The sequence below is a fragment of the Abramis brama genome, assembly GCF_963993115.1.
Source record: "Abramis brama genome assembly, chromosome: 14".
Taxonomy (NCBI): domain Eukaryota; kingdom Metazoa; phylum Chordata; class Actinopteri; order Cypriniformes; family Leuciscidae; genus Abramis; species Abramis brama.
The window spans coordinates 36,899,744-36,908,112 of NC_139976.1; the positions used below are offsets into that span (position 1 = coordinate 36,899,744).

The 8,369-nt window shown below is 35.3% G+C and overlaps 1 long non-coding RNA gene across 1 annotated transcript in view; it reads right to left on the minus strand.

Moving 5' to 3' along the window:
• The window catches only part of LOC311096731, a 68,917-nt gene extending 60,548 nt beyond the window's left edge, over positions 1-8,369 (minus strand). The window contains exon 1 of the long non-coding RNA XR_014609075.1: positions 7,915-8,369. This is a non-coding gene — a long non-coding RNA (uncharacterized lncRNA). The remainder of the gene's footprint in view (positions 1-7,914) is intronic.

Genomic DNA, 8,369 nt, shown 5'->3' on the forward strand with positions numbered 1-8,369 from the left:
GTTGTGATGTTATTTCTCAGAGTTGCGACGTTATTTCTCAGAGTTGTGATGTTATTTCTCAGAGTTACAATGTTATTTCTCAGAGTTGCGACGTTATTTCTCAGAGTTGTGATGTTATTTATCAGAGTTGTGATGTTATTTCTCAGAGTTACAATGTTATTTCTCAGAGTTGCGACGTTATTTCTCAGTTGCGATGTTATTGAGTTGTGATGTTATTTCTCAGAGTTGCGACGTTATTTCTCAGAGTTGTGATGTTATTTCTCAGAGTTACGATGTTATTTCTCAGAGTTGCGACGTTATTTCTCAGAGTTGCAACGTTATTTATCAGAGTTGTGATGTTATTTCTCAGAGTTACAATGTTATTTCTCAGAGTTGCAATGTTATTTCTCAGAGTTCCAACTTTATTTCTCATTTACAACTATTTCTCAGAGTTGCGACTTATTTTTCAGAGTTGTGATTTTATTTCTCAGAGTTCCAACTTTATTTCTCATTTACAACTATTTCTCAGAGTTGCAACGTTATTTCTCAGAGTTGCGATGTTATTTCTCAGTTACAACGTTATTTCTGAGTTGCGATGTTATTTCTCAGAGTTACGATGTTATTGAGTTGTGATGTTATTTCTCAGAGTTGCGACGTTATTTCTCAGTTGCAACGTTATTTCTCAGAGTTGTGATGTTATTGAGTTGTGATGTTATTTCTCAGAGTTGCGACGTTATTTCTCAGAGTTGTGATGTTATTTCTCAGAGTTACGACGTTATTTCTCAGAGTTGCGACTTATTTCTCAGAGTTGCAATGTTATTTCTCAGAGTTCCAACTTTATTTCTCATTTACAACTATTTCTCAGAGTTGCGACTTATTTCTCAGAGTTGTGATTTTATTTCTCAGAGTTCCAACTTTATTTCTCATTTACAACTATTTCTCAGAGTTGCAACGTCATTTCTCAGAGTTGCGATGTTATTTCTCAGTTACAACGTTAGTTCTCAGAGTTGCGATGTTATTTCTCAGTTACGATGTTATTGAGTTGTGATGTTATTTCTCAGAGTTGTGATGTCATTTCTCAGAGTTGCGATGTTATGTCTCAGAGTTGCGACGTTATTTCTCATAGTTGTGATGATATTTCTCAGAGTTGTGATGTTATTTCTCAGAGTTGCGACGTTATTTCTCAGAGTTGTGATGTTATTTCTCAGAGTTGCGACGTTATTTCTCATAGTTGTGATGATATTTCTCAGAGTTGTGATGATATTTCTCAGAGTTGTGATGTTATTTCTCAGAGTTGCAACTTTATTTCTCATTTACAACTATTTCTCAGAGTTGCGACATCATTTCTCAGAGTTGCGACATTATTTCTTAGAATTGTGATGTTATTTCTCAGAGTTGCGACATCATTTCTCAGAGTTGCGACATTATTTCTTAGAATTGTGATGTTATTTCTCAGAGTTGCGACATCATTTCTCAGAGTTGCGATGTTATTTCTCAGAGTTCCAACTTTATTTCTCATTTATAACTATTTCTCAGAGTTGCAACTTAATTTCTCAGTGTTACAATTAGAGATCGGTACCAAGTCAGAACTGGAATTGAGCGGAATCGTAAACACCTCTGATTGGCCATAATTTTCACGCGCTCATCAGATATGTCTGTGATTGGCTACAATGATCAACACATGGGAGTGTTTGAAAGCGGGAGCGCTCCCGCCTGTATCTGTGCAAGCACTCAGTGAGGAGCATAATCGATGGATATTTACAACATGTTTTTGAAGTGCTGATCATTGTAGCCAATCAGAGACATGACGTGAGTACAATGGCCAATCAGAGGCGTTTACGATTCCGCTCAACAGCGCTCAAAGCGGCACATTTTTTACCGACTTGGTACTTTTTGACAACTCTATTTGCAACATCATTTCACAGAGATGCAATATCATGTATTTTTATTAAATAAACCACACATGAAACTTAATTCAGATTCCTAAACAATAAAAAGCTTCTAAAATATCAAATTTAAAGTGGAATTTTTGTTTGCTAACAATTAGAAGTTGGTTTAACCATAATATCAAAGTAAACTTTTTTGAGGGGAAAAAAAATCTCTCTTTTCACAAAAACACTGAAGTGTAGGTGGTTATACTAGTTACATCATGTTGAAGGTTTTCTTGGCTCTTGGTTTTGTGCAATCTATTCCCTCATTGGTTATATAAGCCCCCAACGCTGAGAACTGCAGGAATATATATATATAAAAAGGACAAATGCAATATTTTACACCAGGCCGTTGTTGAAATCAGTTGCACACCTGCACCAAAGCTTACAGTATTTAACATTTTCTAATTTGTTCCAGTAGGAACAATTGCTCAGCAGAAAACTGTCAGATAACATTACAGGTGAGATGGAAATTCCCTCAGAAAGACTGTAAACACCATTATGCCTCTGTAATAGTTTGAAGCTCACCTGACATCCTAGAAGCAGATCTGGCTGGCACACACAGCACCCTGTAGTCTAAAGCCTAATCCTATTAAAGCGGAACTAGGTATTACTGAGATCTAAAACCCACCCGCCCTCACAAAGCTGCGAACAAATGAAGAGGAAAGTTAAGGAACACCTCCAAAGCCTTCTGGACAAAAGGGTAAAAGCGAAGATTTATAATAACACACGGCTGGAGCATTGCTTGTGCGATAAACAGCTGCATATGCATTAGATAAGAAATATGTAGAAGGCAGCTGCATGGGAATGGAGCATTAATCTGCATTAAAGGCCTTAGCAACTGGGACATTTTCATCAATGCCATTCAAGTGGCTGATTCAAGACTAGGAATATTCCACGATAATCTGCCTTTTTAAGGGATAACATGTCTGAGAAAGCATAACAGAATGAATTAAAGAGGTTGCCAACAACTCAAAAGACAACATAATACAGGGGTCTTCAAAAAAGAGTTGGGAAGATATACTTTGATTTCAAAGTCATTTCTTTGCACATATAATATTTTAAATAATGCATTTAAAGTAAAAAAAATAATAATATTATCTAACAAAATAAATGTATAAATAAAGAAATAATAAATATATACCTACTGATGCTGACATCCTCTCATTAGCATGTTGCACAAAGGAAAAATAAATATGCAACTAAATGCAAAAACAAAAAATAATCAAAGAAAAGAAAAAATAACTTTCAATTTTGCATTTCCTCAACCATTTATTTGTTTTATGCTCTATTTTTTTTATTTTTTTTAATGGGGCATCTATTTATTTATTTAATCATTGGTTTATCTCCTTGCACATTTATTTATTCATATATTTATTTATTTATGCAAGAATATTTGGATTTATTAATTTATTTGCATATTTATTGTTTTTGCAGGTTTTGTCCTCTGTAATAATTATTTGTATAAAATATAAATAATACAAATAATTACAATAAATACAAAAATAACAACAATAAATACACAAAAAAATAATTAATAAATATATAAAAATAACTAAATAAAAAATAATAAATAAATACATTTATAAAAATAGCTAAATAAATAAATATAGAAAAACAACTACAATAAATGTATCAAAATTACTAAATAAACATGAAATAAATAAATAGAAAACAAATAACACAAATAAAATAAACACACACATATACACACACACTGGTAAGAAACAGGTATTTTAAGCACTTTTTTTGTCACAGACACAAGCAGTGTCCTGAAGAGGGCGCTGTGTGCAGCGAGTGCACTGAGTTTAGCATGTGGAATGCAGTTGCAGAGTCAGACTGTTAACATGTTGTTCCCATCCAAGTAGTTTGTGAAGTCTTTGTGAGAGGCTATATATAAGTCAGGTGCTACACTTCAGTAAACTAAAACACTGAGATGTTACTGTAATCCAGAGGATTTAGGAGTATGATTAAGAGATAACCTAATGTGGATGAAGAAACGGATCACTGATACCTGCAAACACAAAGGACTGAGACGGTTCAGTTCACTTTCAGTAAATACTGTAGAAACTCGAGTTCTCACAGCTCAGTTGAGCCAATGGTGTCACATCAGTCAGAATATGCTGAGATCTACTGGTGTCATGTGTTTATTCATTTTCTAAGACAATGATTGCCATAAAATACAGAAGTAGAAACTGGTAGCTTGAGCTCGGCTCCTGTGCCAGTGGTGTTAGTGATAGAGCTCTGCTGCCATCTTCTGGCTGGGTTTAGAACAGACGCTGCTGTGATATCAAAGAAAAGGCTATAAACATACAGGTGAAACTCGAACAATTAGAATATCGTGCAAAAGTTCATTTATTTCAGTAATTCAACTTAACAGGTGAAACTAATATATTATATAGAATCATTACATGCAAAGTGAGATATTTCAAGCCTTTATTTGTTGTAATTTTGATGATTATGGTTTACAGCTTATGAAAATTTTCTAATTTTCTGAGATTTTGAATTTTCATAAGTTCTGTAAGCTATAATCATCAAAATTACAACAAATAAAGGCTTGAAATATCTCACTTTGCATGTAATGATTCTATATAATATATTAGTTTCACCTGTTAAGTTGAATTACTGAAATAAATGAACTTTTGCACGATATTCTAATTGTTCGAGTTTCACCTGTAAGGGTTCAGTGTAAATATTAAGGGTTTTACATATTGATGTTTTGCCTATATTTTCAATCACTCATTTCATTGGGTTTTAGAGTTAAAGGAAATGTCTGTAAACTTACAGGATAATGTCAAAAAAAGTACCAGTTTTATTGCATTTGATACAGTACAAATTGTACAATGTTACACATTTATGCGACATCATCACATGACAGCATCAGGTTGCATCGCATGTTTAATTTAGCAAGTGGTGTTCTTAATAAAAATGGTTATTTTGCATCCAATTTTGAGTAAAAATGTCTGAAAATTTGGGAGTCCAGTTCAATGAGTCGAGAAGGAGATGTTCATAATCATAGTTAATATTACTTCTGGCGCATTTGTCACAACTGACAGCACGAGTGAAGAAGTGCTTTATTCATAAGACGTACTGGACTACTAGAGATTCCCATGGTTTAGTCGTTTTACTGTTTAGCTGCATTTTCTTTGTACAGACTAGATAAATGTGGACAATCAATACTGAAATACTGCAAGTACGTGAAGCTCGCAGGACTAAAGAAATGTGAAGCTTTTCAAAACATTTCAAAGATTACATGTGGAAAGTATTAGTCCAACTATCAGACTGATTCATATCTGAAACCCTGATGATCCATATCAGTGACAAACAGAGCAAATCAACACTTTCATCTGAAGTCAAAAACACTCACAGTCATGGAGATATTTGGAAAAAATAAACGAATGCATAAAAGATACTCATCAAAAATTAATAACATGATTAAAAAGAAAGTCCTCATGATTAATAAGCTTACTAAAATAATGAGACCAACTTTGCATGTTTCCCACAACGCCATAGAATAAAAAAAGATCTAAAGTAATGAAAAGTGCAGATAGGAGAGCTAAAGTCACGGCTCTGAACCGGTTCAAGGAGTGAAAACAAAAAGAGAATTTTAACAGGAACAAACACAAACTAAAACTAAATCAATATTAATCGTACTGAAGATGAAAAAAACACTAGAGCTATTTTTTTAAATAATTGAACACTATGTTGTCAAAGTTAGTATCCTGGCTTTATGTAGCTTTAGTCAGTCTCTTGCATGTGTCATTACATTAACATTTGAACAAATTCAAGCTCAAATTTATTATTATTTTAATCAGTGTTACGACCTCAGTGTGGGTCATATTGTGTGGGTTTGGTTGTCTTTTGTTATTTGTTTTGTAGGTTGGAGTGAGTGACGTCATGATGACTGATGGTTTACACCTGTGCTAGAGCTGATGCCGGCAAACAAATGCAGCTCCCTTCAGTCGTGACGGGGGGCTCTCCTCTCATGCCATTTTGTTGTCGTCTTAGTTGTTGTTTTGTTCCTGTGTTGGTCTATTCTATTACTTTATTACTTTTACTTTAATAAATGTTATTCCTTTTTGCATATCATTTCAACGTGTCATCTCCTTCTTTGTCGCGGCTTGCGAGCCGGCCGTGACATCAGCAAGAGTCAGAGATCCGTGTTTTGTCCATCATTAGAGCGGTGCGTCGCGGTTCATTTTCATCAACTTACAGGTTACACAGGTTATCGTACTGTAAAGTTTGTCCTGTCGTTTAATTCATTTGGCCGGAAGCCTGTGTTATTAAAGATGAGGTGCTGTGCATCTGTATAGCCTAACATTAGACTCTCTTCTCTCCTCAAATACATAACCTATAGCCTTTACAAACATCGTGTTTTTTGAGTAAAAATAACAATGCATCTGTTGAAACAACCTGTTCTTTATTCACCCTAGCACTGCAAACATGCAGAGTGTTATAAGCGTCACACACTCCTGCTGAATCAGGTTCTGCCGACAGTTTGAGGATCAATGGAGTCACAAGGTTTAGTCAAAAGCTCTTTTCAGTATAAAGTTCTTTTATAAAGTAAAGCCAAAAAAGTAAATACAATTAAAAATGTAAAAAAACATTATTAACAAGTGTTTTCCCCCCTAATCAAACTGTTTTCAGAACTGTAATGCAGAAGAAACACTAACAGAAACATTAAAACACTGATTCTACTCTGAGTTGGGTTGCACGAGGATGAAACCGGATCTACAGGCATCAGCTTTATTTAAAGATGAACTCACAAAACTGAAGAGCAAATTAACAAGACACACCTGAAATGAACGAATAATCAATCCGAAACAACAGAAACAAACATGGGGAAGACAGACCTGAACTAATCAACCCAACACAGACAAAGACAGAAATAACACAGTGACAGGAGTGAAGCATTACATGTTTTAAGCCCTGTCTGAAGTAGCTTACTACTACATAAACAACATATATCAATATGCAATTGTTCATTTGTCTCAACAATGGATCAAATAAATCTGTCACATTCCTGGAAGCAATACATCACACAATATATATATATATCAAGTCCCACTCCTTTAGTAATAGCACATCATGTTGTACACATTCGACCGCAATAATGAGAAACCAAAAAAATAGTGGAAGTTCTATCAGACTGCCAGCAGGAGGAGACAAACACACGTGTGTAGATCAGCACTGCAGATAATAACCAGCAGAGACCAGCAGAGACCAGCAGAACTCACTGAGCTGTCCATCAGCTTGATCTACTGACCTCTACTGAACTTTAACACTCTCTGATTACGCCAATCAAATGATTGATGCAGTTGCTACCAGCCAATCACTGGGCTCTATTCACTCTCTCTCTCATTTCAGACATCAACAGAAGGTGTAATACACACACACATATACATACATACATATAAGTTAATTAAACATGCATATTGTCACACTATATGGGGTAAGTTGTCACAATGCAAACTGTCATTTAACAGGCTATTAGATTAAACATAGGGATAACAGAGGCAATTAATAAACTTATTTTAAAAGAGTAAATTACCTTTCCTTACAAGAAAAGTTTGCAGTTATATTTTGTATACATTTTATTTTATTTTGGTTAGGTAAACAGAATCCAAACAATGATTTTAAGTCAATGAGAAAACACAGTGATTGGAAGTTTTAACTCAGAGTTACTGATATCTAGCTTTTGTGACAGACTAGCACACTTCAAATAAATCATTACAAATTACATGTTAAATGTGGAGGTTGGAGACATTTATAATCTTAGTATGAGCAGTGCAAAAAAAAGATTCTTCACATGACACAGCTGGATGGGTTATCAGTTTGTGCAGGTGCATCGCATCACTTCACACACACACACACACACACACACACACTGTCATCTGACGTGAATAATCAAAGTCGAGGTGGCTCTTTCAGCATCAGATCCAGCAGTGTCTAGAATACTGTAGTTCTAACAGTGTCTTTCAGGAGGGAATACTGACACAGCTCTTACCTTGGCGGAGCACATCTTCTCCATTCATATAAAGTCCACTGATAGTCCATAAAGAGTCCCATTGTGTCATGACACGCTCCTTCAAATGAGCCTTTACACTGTCTCACTGTCTTTACAACTCTCTCATTCAGATTTACCTTCAAATATGTCAATATCAATCCATTCCACGCGCGTCTTCAGAGAGATCGCGCTTCATCATTACAGTCAGTGTTATTTATGACTCGCGCGCGCTATAACGGTGTGTCTAACCCGCAAAACACTAAAGACACTCAATTTAAACTTTGACAAGCATTTCGACACGAGCAACATAGTCGTCGAAGAGCAAAGTAAGCCTAAATCCATGTTGCCCGGTGATACAGAGAGCTCCGCTGCGTCCAAAGGGAGAAGTTCAAGCTTCTGAAAGTTCCCAAACTCAACAAGTGCGCCCTTCATTCCACAGACGCGCACACGCGCGC